The sequence below is a fragment of the Agelaius phoeniceus genome, chromosome 3 (genome assembly GCF_051311805.1).
Source record: "Agelaius phoeniceus isolate bAgePho1 chromosome 3, bAgePho1.hap1, whole genome shotgun sequence".
In the NCBI taxonomy this organism is placed as follows: domain Eukaryota; kingdom Metazoa; phylum Chordata; class Aves; order Passeriformes; family Icteridae; genus Agelaius; species Agelaius phoeniceus.
Genome location: NC_135267.1, coordinates 13,912,769 through 13,929,362, shown reverse-complemented (window position 1 = coordinate 13,929,362; position 16,594 = coordinate 13,912,769). Strand labels below are relative to the sequence as shown.

The 16,594-nt window shown below is 35.6% G+C and overlaps 1 long non-coding RNA gene across 1 annotated transcript in view; it reads right to left on the bottom strand.

Annotated features, from left to right (window-relative positions):
* LOC143693756 (uncharacterized) overlaps positions 1-15,948 on the bottom strand; it is a 42,835-nt gene extending 26,887 nt beyond the window's left edge. The window contains exon 1 of the long non-coding RNA XR_013181693.1: positions 15,903-15,948. This is a non-coding gene — a long non-coding RNA (uncharacterized LOC143693756). The remainder of the gene's footprint in view (positions 1-15,902) is intronic.
* Between the last annotated feature and the right edge of the window lie 646 nt (positions 15,949-16,594).

The window sequence follows — 16,594 nt, the reverse complement described above, 5'->3', positions numbered from 1 at the left end:
TAAAAATCCCTTAGTCAAAGCTGATTCAATGGGGCTGGTGGTGCTTTAGTGTCCAGTTCTTAGTCTTTTTCCAGAAGGTTTCTGACAGAGCATTTTCTCAGGAATCATCTTGCCTTGAGCAGCTGACACTGCCTTTAAGAAAAAAAAAAGTGAAATGCATTTCCATATCTCAGAGATTTTTTTTTTCTTGTATTCTCTGGTCATTTGATCTGGTCTAGGTAATAGATCTCACTACAAATGATGATAAAAAACTAACAGATAAAAAAAAAGATAATTAAAACTAAAAGCTGGAATGTGTACTGGAAAAACTGGAACAGAAAATATTTTGTGTGTGGGATCCCACTGAAGTGAAAATAATGGAGTCTTTTGTCCGATTTGTGGTTGTGGTTGCAACTGCATGGTAACTATTACTTCCAAAAAGAGACATGGCTGTCCAACACAGATGTTAGATATTTTCAGTCTTAGACTGAAAGTGAAACTACACCAGTTTGGAGACCACAAACCTAAACCTTGTGCTGTTTAAACTGTGTTACAGACAAGAGTATAGCATTCAAGAAAATACAAAATGGAGTAAAAATAAGTAATAGAAAGGAGTTCTGGGACCCAGCCTGTATTTTCAGAGATTTTTTTTTTTTTGTTTATTTAATTTTATCAGCTGTTGGAAAGGAGGCAGTCCAAGCAGGGAAAAAGTATCAGAAAACAAGCAATCTCAGCTTTTCCTGCATCTTGATAAATATACTCAGATACTACTGAATGCTACTGACTCCCTATACTTCCTTCTGTTTTCCCTGCTTAAGAACACCCACTGCTTTTTAATGTACTTTAATAATTTAAATATACATGACAATAACATTTAATAGTATGTAACAACAATAGGTATTACCTTATCCAGGTAAAGGCCTGGATAATTTTTCCACAAAGATATGTAACAGTGTAACTTCATGAACAAAAGAACATTTTCAAAAAAGAAAAGTTGGCGTGACATTAAAGAAAAACCAGCATTGACCAGGCCTGCATATTGTCAGCATAGATTAAACCTCACAATAATTCTCAGGAGACAAATGCTGTTATATCCTTTTCCCCATGAAGGCTCAGCAAGGCAAAACAATTTTTTGAAAAACACAAGTGGCTAATGTGTTTTGAATGAGGCAGCAGTTTTATTCCCAGGGGTCTGAGTTAGCACCCAAAATTACATCCAAACTGTGTTTCCCTTTTACTGCCATCCTTGCTAAAGTATTTGAAAGAGCCATCTATTCCAAGTAGGCAATTTTGACAGCAACTGGTACTGCTTAAATGTATATTAGCTCTGTTAAATTGAACTGAATTTAATGCTGGGAAACCTTAATATAGGCCATTAGAAGATGTAAGGAGATAAACTACACATAAGGAGAAAATGCTGTCTCTGGCCATCTGCTTGTCCTGGTAACACACAGAAAATTTGCAATGTGCACCAATTCCCTCAACTTACTGAACAGCAGGTGCCCATCTTTTCCTTCAGCTGTCCAAAAACTGTTCCCTTACAACTCTCCCTGTTCTCCCTGAAGGATTCTTTCATAGTTTTGTAATGCAAATTTAGAATAAGGAGGAACAGGTTCTGTTTGAACTAGAATTATCTCAATTTACCTGGTAACCAATGGATATAGATCCTTATTCTGTCCTGTGAGCATTCTACTTAAATGAACAATCACTTTTTCCCCCCTAGTGTCACATCTTTTATAGATGAAAACGACAGCAGTATTTTGCAAACAATAAAAAGCACAGGGTGTGAGGACTGTGAATTAGGAATGCTGTTTCCACTGTGCTGTTTTTCTCAATAAATGTTAAACCATAAGTAAAGCAAAAAAGTGAACCAGAATAAGTTATTGTCTTTCATCTTTAGCAATCATTTTTGTCTTCACTGGAATGGGGGTCATTGCTGGTTGAAGTCCTAGGAATGTCAGGCTGGGATGTTACAGATGGAGTGGATGAGAGTATTCCATTCAAAAAAAGTCACCATTTAGGGGATCAAAGGTCAAGATATGACAATATTAAATTCAACATACAACTGTGTGTCTTTTCTGCATTTGTTTTGAATGTCTATGTTTTTAAGTATATGCCATATGCATTTTGGAAAAGTCTTGTGGCTTGCAGTTAAAATTTAATGCAGTAAATTAAGATTTTTGGGGACTGCTAAAATAAAGAATTAAAGCTCCAAATTTACAACCTCATCAAAAAGAAAATATGAATATCAAATTTAGTTGTTAGGCACGTAGTCCAAGACTATGATCTCAGCAGCCACTAAGCAGCCAGTTACATGTCTTTAGCTGTCTCCTCATTCATCTCAGGGATTTCATGACCACTCATATAATTTTCATATTCTGCTCCTCTACAAAAGCCTCTTGATATTCAGAAACTAGATGGTACCATGCATTTAGTTATGAGGAGTTTGATCAAATAAGTATGTTCTAGTTATGGATTAACACCAATCAAAACATTAACAAATTGCAATTTTGATTGCATTGATTGTGGTGTTTCCCCAATGTGCCCTTTGCAGCATGTTGTTGGTTAGAGCAATCCCTAGAAAGACGTGAATTTAAAGCTCTCTTTAAATGGATTTTTATGTAAGTGGATTGGTTGCTCAGCTCTCCAGGGAAAAAGGCTGTTTAGCCCTTCCATCAAAGTCACTGTGCAGAGAGAGAAAAGCTCATGAGGGCTGTAGGTGAAACATGGTCTTGGTGATGAGGGCACTTATCTGGAAAACAGTGTATTTAAATTCCAAGAGACAGAGAATGGAATTAGCCCACTTTACACCCCAGGGAAATGTTTAATCTCCTACAAAACAAGAAAGGGGAAACAATACCAGCAAAGGGTACCAGCAGTCTCCTTTCCTTTTTAAAGAAAACCTAAACTGTCTTTGCATTTCAACTGACAAGTTGCTGTTGCATAAAACTCTGCAACAGGCTAAGCTGGGGTTTGGGCATTGTACCTGGACTCTCTGAGGAAACCCAAATTTGCACCAATCTATGCTTGAGTAGCTCAGAACCCTAAGTAAAATCCTACAATTGAAAAACTAGGAAGTCTATGAAATTTAGGCACCTCCAGGGTTAGAGCACCAAAGAGGATTAATTTTTAACAAAGATTTACTTTAAGGACCAAAGTTGCAATAAAGGTTATTTTAGAGGCCTACAAACAGTACCAGATCTCATCCCTAGTGTGTCAGTGTTACAACTTCTCCAAGTACACCATCAATAATTCCTCTCAGTAGTCTGCAGCTATTACAGGGTGAAATTGATATACAGAGTTAATGTGATGATAATAGTAACATCAAGGAAGTTAGATAAAAATGATATGAAATAATACCACCTAAAATGTTGCACAGTATCAGAGACCCATTTTAATCCTTTTGATTTGTTTCACCCTTAGCAGGTTACATTAATCTCCTGTTCCAGTGACCCCTTTTATATCTGATGTGGGCTATAATTTTAAAACCAGCATCTCTTTTCAAGTTCTCTGGCTTCCAAACACTGAAAATTAGAGGCTATTTGTAAGAGGTAGGCTTTACTTTGCATTAAAATGGATGCATGTCTGTTCCGTGTGCAATTATTATTTATTTGTTTGTTTGTTTGTTTTAGATTCTGTTCCATTTTAGGGACCTAGATGAGCAGCAGAGAGGAAAAATATTTGCTTTGCATTTTTAACACAGCTCAAGCCTGGGTCAGGAGAAATCCTCTGGACAAAGGGGAGATGCTGCTTTCCCTGACAGCAGCTGACCTTGCTCAGCTGGGAGAAGCTTCTGGAGAGTATGATACATTCTGGAGGATGTCATGTGAGTAGCAGAGTGTGAAGGACACTGAGCAAGCTGAGGGTCCACAGCAGGAAGAGGCTGGGAAGCCCCAGAGAGGATAAGTGAGCAGGCACACAGCCAGGCCTCCCAGAGGCTATAAGAAGGAAAAGATTTTTTTCTCAGAACAGGGAAGGAAGAGAGGCTGCTGGAAGCAGAGGAACTGCTAAAGTTTCTGGCAAAGATGAGGACCAGGGTTAGAGGACATTATACATGGGAGGGAGGAGATTTTTTTCCCCTAAGGGACAAGTTTAGGATTTGTTGTTTATTATAATGCTGACAGAAACTTAACTTTCAGTTTAGAAGTCCTATGCTCACTTTATATAAATGTTCATGTAATGTCAAATCTCAAATCTCACATTCACTAGCAGACATATCAGAGTCAGACGTGTTTCTTATTCAAACTCTTTTTCATTTTTAAATAAGTATCACTCAGTAACTCTTTATTATTTTAAAACATTTGTAGATATTCACTGAATGGCAGGTTTTTGACTTGTTGCATTCCAAAGGTTCAGATAAGACTAGATGAGAAAGCCTATCATGAGACCTCAGGAGTACTTAAATGACTTGAGTTTCCACACTGGGGAAAGCAGTGCCACCTCCCACCTTGCCCCCTCACCCCCAAGCAAAGCAAAGCAAAGCAAAGCAAAGCAAAGCATAGAAAAGCAAAGCAAAGCAAAGCAAAACAAAATAAACAACAAAAAAAAAACCCCAACAAAACAAAACAATGAAAAATTAATGACTGAACACCTGAATCATGTGCTTAACCCAGGCAATAATATCCACTGTCATCAGTGACCTCATTAGCATCATTTCACATGGAGGATTAGCTGTGTAAAATAAAACAGACACAAAAGTCATTCCCATTAGAAATGTGAGTAAACTGTTATCCTGTTGATTGAACAGAAGACAGCCTGAAAGAAAACATCCCATGGAAACCTGTGTCAAGAAAGGGATTGCCAGGAAACATAAGGCCAAGCAAGCAATGGTCATTTCAGCTCCTCAAAATTGCAACAGCTTTATGGCTGAATCCCTTTGACCCTTCTAGGAAGGAAACCTGGGGGCTGCTGAGGGTGACAGGACCATCTTCATAGGGCAGCCACCCAGGCAAATTCTGAAGCCTCATTTATACCATAGCTAAACAGCAAAGGACATGATTTCTGGCAAAGAAATTGTGATAATGTTTCACTAGAGGAAGAAAGGGTGCTGTATTCCCTTGAACAGCACTCTGAACATACAGGATAAGAACAAGAAAACAAACATCTGGCTTGCCCAGTCCTCTGGCAGGAGGCATGACACATTTTGGGAGCAGATGAAGGAAATCCAATAAACAGAAACCAGAGCTATGTGTAGTACTCTATGCGTCCCCATTTTCCCCTCTGCTGCTCCACTAGTAATAATTATTTTTATTAATAATAATAATGTTTAAAGAAAAATAAGATGTCACAACCCTTTCATGCAATTACTATGTGAGCAAGCAGTCAGTTTACCTCTCTCTGTTTCACTGAGTGTGTATGGGAAAATGTTGAAACAAAACATCTTAGCAGTGTCATATTTTTATAAGTGCTGTTACTGACACAACATGCTTTTTCCAGCAGAAGGCCTAATAATGTCAAGAGTGCAGGAGGTCTCATAAGCAGAAATAATGGCAGTTTCATGCAACACGTGAAATTATAATGCATCTTATGAGTAAATCAAATCACTTTTTCTTTATAATTTCTGAATTCCACAGGGGGCATGAAACACATATTTAAAAGGTGTGCAGAAGGACCTTATTCATTAAACAGCAGAGAGAAGTAGTTGAAGCTTTATTAAAAATTGACTAATAGGCATTCCAGATAATTGAACTGACAGGCTGTTTTGACAGCTGCAAGCAAAAATGTGCTTTCTCTAAACAGTTGGTGTAAATCTTTTAAATTTCTAGGAAGAGAAATGATGTACTGGTTTAACTTTAATCAGTTTTATGAAGTTAAAAAAATTGTAACTGTTCACCTAAGTAGTGGAGACTACGCTAATTGAAGGTGCTGCCAGTCATTTCAGTGGTAGAGTTTGAGCTGAAAGAATTGCCAAGTTCTCACACAATGAAAAAGGTGGAAGGTGAATACTTTAAAAAGTTTTGCTTAGCAGAAAATGTAAATTAAGATGAAAACTGAACTCTGAACTTGATTTCCAGAAAGGCACTGAAATATTCAATCTGGCTGAAGTTGGTGGATTTTGAAAGAATGTATCAGCTTTGAAAATCAAACTGCAACTAACCAACAAACGTGACAATCTGCACCTTGAGGGGACTAATGTGAAGTAATAGGCAATTATACTGTCTAAATAAAAAAAAAAAAAAGGAAGAAAAGGGAAAAAAAACCCCACAGAGAAAGGCTGTGTTGTAGGTTTGAGAATTCAAAGTAGCAGGAAGAAAAGAAAAAAATTGTAATAGTTAGGCATGAAAGACAAGATAAAATTAAAGTTGGATTTTATAATAATTAGTTCACTAAAAAGGAAAAATTGACCTGGTAGGCAAATGTCAGAAAAGAGAAAGACCTTTTAGAAAGGAAAAGAAAAACATTAAAAAGGTAAAGTAAGTAAAGACTTAAAAAAATATATGGAAGATTGAACATTTTCAGAATATTGTGTAGGTATTGGCACACTACATAATTAGAATCGATGTGAGTGTAAGACTTGTCAAGGAAACATTGAAAATAGGACCATGTTACTTTGTGTTCAATCTTTAGGCGTTATTTTAATCTGTGTATACAAGTATACATTTTATATCTTGATTTAGAACGGATCTATTATCTTTGCTAAAGTTCAAAAAAGAAGGATAAACAAGATGGACACACCACAGGCATGTCACTTCAACTATATGTGTATATAGAATAGTACAGCAGCAGCCAAGAGAAGAGAAAAATCTTAGAAGAAATTAATAGCTGACACACTGAGACTAGTCTACCTGGTGTTTGATTATAACATCTCAAAAGCAGAAGGACACAGCTAGTGAATTTCTGTACACATTTTTATTTTTAATAAATAAGAAAACAGAGAGTTGTAGTATACAAACACTGCAACACTGCCATTCTGAACTTAGCTGATGTTTGATTAATGTACTGGATTGATGCATAATAACTGAAAAAGAAATCTACATGTTATTTTGAAGGGTTTATTTGATTTGGACATAGAAGTCTTTTAGTCATTTAGTATGAGAAAGAGTGCTTTTGGAAGATAACTCTGTATTTCACAGTTATCAGTTTTAAACTACTCTTTATTACAAAAGGGAAGAGCAATTGAAACACTGACTATTAGTAAAACTGGTTTGAAAATGAAATTTGATTGATATTTTAGATTTCTTGGGACTATATATGGCACAGCTTTGTATAAATTATATTTGTTTAAAATGCAACCGAGCTCAGAACTGCCAGGAACAATTTAGACACCATAAATGTTTTCTCTAAATTGAATCAGAGAAGGCTGAAAAGCCTCTAAACACTGTACAGGGATTCAATGTTTAGGTTTTAAATGAAACAATTTTAAAAATTGGAGCCTTGCCATCATTTATAGCGCTGTCAGCATCAGTGTTCTGACAAAATAGGTTGATTTTTTTCTTCTGTTCTTTGCTCATCTTTATTGGACACTTTCACCGTTAAATGCAGTAAATGAAGGGAGTGGGAGGAGAAGACAGAACAAAAGGGTAAATGAAACATTATTGTGGAAAACTATTTTCAGAAATTGCATTTTATATTCAATATGGATATTTTTGCCTACACCCAACACTAAAGACCATTTTTATGAAACACAATAAAGTCATCTCAGATATTTTCTTGTTTCACTATATCCAAATAGATTAATTTTTTGGTTTCAATGAAGATTTATGCTACCTATATTGCACAAGGTAAGTGTAAATAAGAGCTATAAATTGCTAAGCAGTTAATGTTGCTTGTGAATGGAACTATTGTTCTCTAAACAGCCTAAATTTTAGAGAATCCAGCTAACTTAACACCTATGAGGTGCCATACAGGAAAAATGCTATAAAAATCTAATAACAATAAATATGCATTGGTATTAAGTTATATTAGTTTGGGTGAAAGTGCATATATTTAGAACTTATTAGTATATATACAGTTAAAACAAGTTTAAATTAAAAATGTTTTGGGCACATGTGTGTCCAGCTTACCACATACGTACCTACTCCTTCATTTGATTTGATACCTTGATATTAATTCTTGGAACTACAGAGTACCTAGAAGTGTCTGAACTATAAAGACTGAAATTATTGCAAGCTTCCAGTGCAGTCTGCAATGGAATTCACAAGTGAAGGACACTCTTGTTTAGGAAGAAATCTTTTACTAACTTTCTGAAAGTTAAGCTATGAAGACAAGGCCCAGGGAACACACCAGAACCTACCATTTCTTAGGGGAAATATAGATCTGCTTATTCTGGATGGACAATATCAGGATCCAAACTAAAAGCCTAGATTTCAAATCCTTTGTATTATGCCAGATTTCTGTGGCAGGATTCATAGCAACTCCTTAAGCCTCAATAGCTTTACTGTACTCGGTCCACTGACTAGAGACACTTGCTGTATGATATTAAGAAATGGTAAATAGTAATGTGTCAGAAAGCCTTAACTATTTCTAGATGTATTGTCTAAAAATCTAGCAAAGAAGAAAATATGGTAAAGGATCAGCTTTCACTACAGGAACTGGAAGGTGCCAGTGAGCGTCAAAGAAACGCACACAGCATAACAAAGTTAGCTACAAACCACCCACATTTTGCTGTATGAGGACACCATGTCCAGTGGCAGAGCCAGTTATTGCACAGACACTTCTCATGCTGCTGCTATTCCCTCCAGTGCATTACACAGTCATACTCTTCCATTGCTCTACTTCTTCCTTTAAAGGACTTGGACACATAAAAATGCATTTCTGAGCACCTTTCTGATATGATAAGGAGATGCCTTAATCTATTTGAACATAAAATGTGCTAATATAAAAATGAGCTACTGGTTATATTCTGGCCTTGAGGCTGCTACAGCTTATCTTCTGAGGCAGAAGAAATAGGGCATAAAACCATGCTTTGAATTAAAACCATACCTATACCCTGACAGTTAAGAATGTTCTTCTGCTGATGGTCTATTTCTACACAATTCAAGGGTAATACATTTTAAAAGCAACCAAACAGAATAACAACTTTCATGTGCAGTGATTTCTCAAATCATAAAATAACTCACTATTTTGACTGCAATGGTAACAACAAACACTTATTTAAAAAGAAAGGTGATTGCTTTTACTTTCAGTACATTATCTTTTGGCAAAAAAGGCTGGTTTCAATTAATGGGTACTGATTCAAAGGAATATGTAAATTAAAGTTGATATCTAGTGGTTCTGAATGGTAATTTTTTACTTACTCTAAGTATAAATTGAGCTTAGAAGAGTGTATCTTGTACTGAAAATATTGCTTTGACCAGGAAATTCAAAGAAACTAAAATTAAATGGAGTTGAGGAGAAGGAAGTTTGAATAGATCAGAGGAAAATGTGGCACATCCTAAAATAGTTTAGAAGTAACATATTCCTACAGGTTATTCCTTGTTTTGCCACATCTTTCTCTTTAAATCAGGAAAAGTCCAAGTCAAAGTGATCTTCCTTTGCTCTGGCTCTCTAGCTTAGTTAAACCTGAAAATAATGAAATATAACAAAATTATCCATCAGTTTAATGTTAAACTATTCCTTTAGCTTGCAAGAGACTGTAAGGGATTTAGGGAAAAGATGTAAATGGCAGTGTAATTAGGATTTGGGAACAGGATATTTCCTACAACTACTAAAAAGTGTTTGGAAGAAACTTCTTTTGTTCATTAGGGCTCATTAAAATTCTTGCCACAACTTTTTTTTTTTTTTTCATATTCATACAGGTCAAAACCTAATCTGGATCACTACACCTGACTGCTACACAGACAAGTGGTCATATTTCTTCATTGCATGCTTAGTTGAAGAATTATATTCAGAGGAGCTTTTAAAGAAGGAATTGTCTTATTTTCACTTCATGCTTGTTGTGGATAGTCTTTTGTTAGATATTTTACTGTCTTGTCTTATAAATCTCCAAAGAGCAAAAGCAACTGTGTGTATCATATTCAAACTTTTGGGTGTATTAGGCTGCTCAGGTAGTATACACATAAAACTGGAAACAAAACAATATAGTGCAAGGTGTAGGTGCTAAATAATTAAGATCATTAATCTTTGTCCTGGTGCACAAGTCCTCATAAACTACAGAGATATTGCAGAGCAGCAGTAACATAAAAATGAAGTGCCCTGAGCCATCCTTTCCAGAACCACCAGTGTTGTGTTGTAAACATTGTTGCTCATCTCATGTTTTTAAAGTGCATGCTAAATAGGGAGTTATTGTTAAGGTTCCATCCTTGCTTTGCACACAAAGGAGAAGGGACTTGGCTAGACTGGCCTCTAGGAGCACATTTTTTATCTGGGTAATTTTAGGTATTTTCAGCCAGTCACAGGAACATTTATGGGGAAAGGAGGAGGTGTGGGCAACACACCAAATAAAAAAATAGCACACTTATAGGCTTTTCCTTTTTTTCCAAATTTTTAAAAAATTATTATTATTATTATTATTATTATTATTATTATTATTATTATTATTATTATTATTATTATTATTATTACTATGCATGCCTTTAATTTGGGCTCTGAGGAAAAAAATCTCAAACATTTAAGTGCTTTTTTGCTCACTTTGAAAGTTTTTACTTTTGCCTTAATGGTCTCTTTATAGATGGTCTTAGAAAACACTTGATAACACCATCTGACCAACTCCTTATAAGTCTGAAATTGAGCTCCTTTTAGCTCCTACTGGGATGGAAGTGCACTGTTTATCTTCCCTCTCTGTTCTGTGGTTTAAATGTGCATATCATTCTCTATGGTCACAGCCCAGAGTTAAAACTGTTTCTAAACCAATGCAGTTAAACTGAACATGCTAATATCTCCAGAAAACAGATGCCATAATTTTGGCAGATTTCTTAAATGTTTCTCCCTCACTGAAAATGCTATAAAGCAGTGATGCATTTTTACTGTAACATATCACCTGCTTTAAAAAGGAGTACATGATTGTATTTACTTATCCATGTCTATAAAGCACACATGCATGCATACACAATTTGTTTTCCACATGCTTCTTGTTCAGAAATTACCAGAGCTGTAGAGGAATGAAGGTAGAGGAATAAAAGTGAAGGACTAAAGTAAAATAATGAAGTGCAAGCATGTGAGATTTGATTCATAGTAAGTTGTGCTGGCTGCTTCCAGAGACAGACTTAGCAGTAAAGCTGTCATGGATACCACAAGTACAACTGCACTGAAGCCCAGAGACTAGGAAAGCCAAGCTGAAAATGGCAAGGGGAAAAAGAGTACTGGGTCTTGGCTGAAGCAACTGTCTGGCTTTATCCCTTTCATCAAGTCTCACTGCATCTATGCTGCTCTGTAAATAGGACTCAAGCACTGGAAAGCGTGGTTTACATAGAGTGGCATGAATTTTCTAGTTTATTAAATGCCCCAGGAGCTTTCCCAAAAGTCAGTGCTATTTGACTAAAGAAAATATTTGATTTGAGTATATATATGAGACTTCAGAATGCAGATTTAACTTCATGAACATTCAGGTCAATGTATAGACTACAAGCAAGGTCAGCCTCAGTTCCAGGCCTCATTGTTCTGAAAAGAGATTAACCATTTCCTTCCTATTCCCCAGATTTCTCACCTGTGGAGAGACAAACTCCCCTATGTATGCTATATGAACCATGATAGATGAAAGTATTATAAAATAACCAGGTTTGGCTGTTCTTAGACAAATTGCTCTCAGGAATTTTAAATGGTTTGACTGTATATTCAAGACGCACATTTGTGAAAAATTATCTTCCCAAAAAGGCCAAATGGTTTTGTAAGGAACCTTAAAATTGATGCAAACTCAAATTTTGACAGTTGTTTGTTTTTTTATTTGATTAATTAATTAATTAATTAATTTAAAAAAATTTCTATAGAAGTTCAAGAGGACTTTAAAGAATTTTGGAGTGAGCACAGAACACTGCTGTTATGTTTTTAAAGTTTTGAGTGGAGTCCTTTTCACTCTCCAAAACCCATTTAACAATTTTTTAATATTTTGGTGAAATATCTTAGATCTCAGTGGCAGGAGGTGAAAGGGGACACAAAGTATTCATCTCAGCTGAAAAATGCTTAGTGGGCTGTATTTCATATATATGTATGAGTGTTGAAGTCATTCAAAAGAACAGGCACGTTGAAGAAATTGTATCCTGTATATAGATGTAACCTCCAAAGGAGAGACCCCTTGGGAACAAATGTGTTCTGAAAGGCATGTTTGTATGTGCATTTATGGTGTAGATCCTTTAGGCACCTTCACTTTGTAGAGTAAAAAGATCCATATAAACTAACAGAAGACTTTTCCCATGGAAAAGAACCCAATGGAAGAGGTCTTCTATTTGCCCCAAATTCTTCTGGATCCTGAAAGAGTCCTCAGCACTCGACTGTGCTACAGTCTGTTCAGGGTATGTTGTGTCAGCTCATAGAGACTGATATGACTCTTACTCTTGCAGAATTATAGGAAATAATTGCTTCTGACTTATTTAAGAATACAAGTTTATATCATAACGCTAAAACAAATAAGAACACGATTAGAAAGTAATGCAGTCGTTTAAGACTTAGAAAGTTTTGTCTCTTTTTTCCCTAGATACAATTCCTTTAATATCTTTAAATGATGCTCTGAGGAAAATAATTTCACTGCCATCTAGATTTGGATTGTTTCATAAATTAGCAGGAAAGTTAGAAAAATGCTTTTTCTTTCTCTCTCTGAAAGCTGTAGTAACATTGTGTATAGTTCCTTCTCTTTGTATATTATAAACGACTGAGCAGATTGTGAGTCGTGGGTGTGGGTGGCAATTAAGATAATAATTGTTCATAGAATATAGAAACTGCATTGGAAAATGGAGACATTCCTGCCTTCTTCTCCGCTCTTTTAGACAGTGAAAAAATGGTTTTTATTATGTCAGATACTCCACTGAGAAATATGCATTACTTTTCAAATATGATACTGGGTGGCCAACTGGCATAGAATTTTTGGCTAATGTTTGTAAATGCTGTAAACCAGCAAGCATTTTTATGATTGTTCAAAGATTACAAGGAAGATTAGAGCTAGGCTGAGTTTAGAATGATGGAAGATTTTAAGCCAATGTCTTTTTAAGATGCAGTGAGTAAAAATTCAGGGAGGATATAGTTTCAAAGGTTTGTTCCTGCTCATAGCTAGTTACACTTCTGTGTCCCTTTCTTTTTTAAGGTGGACTTAGTAATTTTGCTCTTCCTGTTTTTTTGTTCTGTTTTGTTTTGGTTTTTTTTTTTCCTTAGGTGAAACTACATAATTTTCTCACTTCCTAGACTGTGGTTCCAGTGCTATGCCAATTCTTTTTATTTGAAATCCCAACATGACATTAACAGGGTCTATTTCTGTAATATTTTCACTATCAAATTTTAGTGATCTTAGAAGCCATCTGATAGTGAATACTTGTTTTTTCATTGTGAAAATGTGTTGCATTCTGGAGATTTGTGTGGATTTATATTTCATCCTTTATAATATTTGCCAAGAACAAATTTTTTTAGTCATTTATTACAAAAGAAAAAAAAAAAAGGGGGACTGCTATTTCTATTATAGGGCTAGTGTATATATTTAATGATATGTTAGTTCAAGTGACAGAAAGAAAGAGTATAAAATGTGCAGCTAGATCTAGTTTTTTTGCACCTATTATAATTTGGCATGTTTCCATAGACTTCACTGGAATTATAATCTGTGCCAATGAGTATAATATGTGGTTTCCAGAAAATATCAGTGCAATAATTCACTTGGCTAGACATAGATTTCTGTGGATGAAGCTTAAAAAGACATCTTTTTATATTTTTCTTGAATACTTCTTTCAACATGGTAATTAGGATAATGGATCGTGCCCCCACTACAATCTATGAATTGGTGAGACAACTGTGCTTGTCTATGATAATGCATATCACAACCCTGAGGCAAAGCACATGAGAGCTGGGGAGAGCATTCTTGGGGAGAGCTGTCTAACAAAATGCATTTCTACCTAAGGCAACTAATATCCTCTGAAACCTATGAGTCTGTTTCAGCAAGTCTAACTCGATGGGAATTCCAATTAGGGTGTCCTCACTAAAGATGTCTCTGTTATCTATAACTTTGGAGACCACCTACATCACCAATTAGTAGATTTTTAGGTGCATGAAATTCTTTTAATGAATTAATATGTTCATGCTCTTGGAGGCTGTGGGGGTGTGTGGGGATTTATGCCTCTGTGCTCCTGCTACTTTCCTCTTTTCTTCCAATGACATTTCTTGTTGTGTCTCTCTGTGGTAATGATGACCATCCAGCTAATTTTCAGAGGATCATATTGACACTAACCTTTGGCTCACCCATCTGTTCCTTGCTTTATTGCTTCAAATATGTCCTTTCTGGCTCATTGTTAAACTGGAATAGAGGCAAATTCCTCCAAGCACAGCAGGGCTCTGCTGGGCCCTTTCTGACTGCAGAACACTGCTTGCTGGAGTCCTCTGATTCAGTTGCTCTCGCCATTGAGCATTTCTTACCACTGAACATCTTGCTGGATGCTGATGGCAAATAAACCATCTGTGGGTGGCAGTAGGCTTTCCTCTCAAAATAACAAAGGAGCATAACTCGTCTCCCGTCTTCTGGCATGGTTTTCAAGATCCCTTTGGGTGTCTCCTTTCCAGGAAATGAGTAGCCTCTAGGTTGTTACGCTCAGCACAAACACACGAAAGTAAAGGTTAGGATGGTTAGCTCTGAAACCCTTTGGGCTTCTTTAGTGACATAATAAATAGTTCAGAAGAACTACAGGTAAATTTCTATTGCATGAATGCGCAGACATATCAAATATCAGAGTATTTTCAGTGCATTCATTCATAATTCCATATATACTGATTGGTAAAGCCTTTAACAGTGCCAGAGTTGTATGAATAGAAAAAGCTACTAAATCTAGTGTATATTATGAAATTAATGTTTTCTGCATCAGCATTTTCCCACTTTTTTTTAATGGTAAAAATAAAGAATGCTTCATTTTAAATTCTGATTTACTCCTAATTTTGTCTGACACATTATTTTAATAGAAAATATTCCCTCTTCATTTTTTTCCACTGCAAAAACAAATATACAAAAGCAAAAACAAGCAAAAACCCAAAATTCAGAATATAAGAATAATTACACCAAGATAGATTTGTTGCTTTGGGAAATTTTGTCCTCCAGATTGCCTTGCTTTCAGTGCACTATAATAAAATACATTTTTAGGTAATTTAAAACATGTGTTTTGAAGTGTGCTCTGCAGCAGCTGAAGAAAAATGTGAGCAACTGAGCCATTAAAATTGCAGTACATTTTGCATACCATAAGTGCAGATACTAAGAATTATTTTGCATTGCAATAATCTTATCCCTTTAAATTAACTTGGAGTGTTGGGCTAAAACACTGGGCCTGGGTGACAGTTAAATGAAGGATCTTAACTCTCCAGTCCAGCAAGCTACATTGAAAAACAAGGAAGGGGGCAGGGAGGCAACAAAATTGTCAAGTAGATGAATACCGCCCCTTAATGCCAGCAGTAATGGAGAAACTGTTTGCCATCATGCAAATCTGTGCTTAGTGAGCAAGAAACATCCTCCAAGGTTTTCCATCAATGTCAGTTGCATACCAACATGGTTTAAAACAAGCAGCCTAATGTAATATAAAAGCATCATACACTTATTTCCCTTTATTTTTCTATTTAGCAGAATATTGTAGTGACTGATGCATATCTATGTGTATGTGTTTCTTACTATAATGTACAGAATTTAAAGTAAAAAAATATTTTATTTTCAGACTATTTGATATATATTTTGGTATGCCACAGTCAATGCTATGGAGAAAAAAAAGAGGTAAACCCACATTTCTCTTTAAGGAACAGATGTACTGTAGCTGACTATTTGCAAGTATAATAGGAAGCTGTGAGTTTGGGACTTGAAAAATGGTTATGTTACTTACAGGAAACATATCAAAACTGAGAGACAGCTGGAAATTGCAGTAGATGAGACACTGGAAAAATCCAGGAACCTCCTGCCAAAATCAGATACAGAAGTATTAGATCCAAATGGATTTAGTTGCCTTTCATCTACACAGCTACCTACATATGCATGTATTATACATCTCTTTGAATTATGTTTATATTACCAGTACATTTTCAAGACAGTTGTTTGGGTTTTTTTTACCCCTGCAAAGACATTACCTAATTCAAAATCTTGTCTCCATCTGAGATTACATATGTATTTTAAAAAACCTGAACAGCTGACAAACTGTCTATGCTTAAGAGGAATCACTGCAAAAATCCTTTCAGACCACTGTCATTCTAGTTGTTGTGCACACAAGCATTGATATGTTTCCAGAAACACTTGAAAGATTCATGCCATTTTAACATGTGGATGACTCTGAACACTATCTCATCTCTTTTTATACATAAGCTATTTTGAAAGTTGTTTTAATTCTGTTTCTAGAATATTAATATTTAACTGTCTATCTTTTCCCACTTATTTCCCTGAAATCCCTTAACAATGTGAATCAAAATCAAAATACTCACCCAAAATACTTATAGCTTTCACAGTTCAAATAACATGGGGGTAGAATTGGACTCCTAAGAATTAAAGTTACAGTAATAAAACATATCACTGTAGGTATCACAC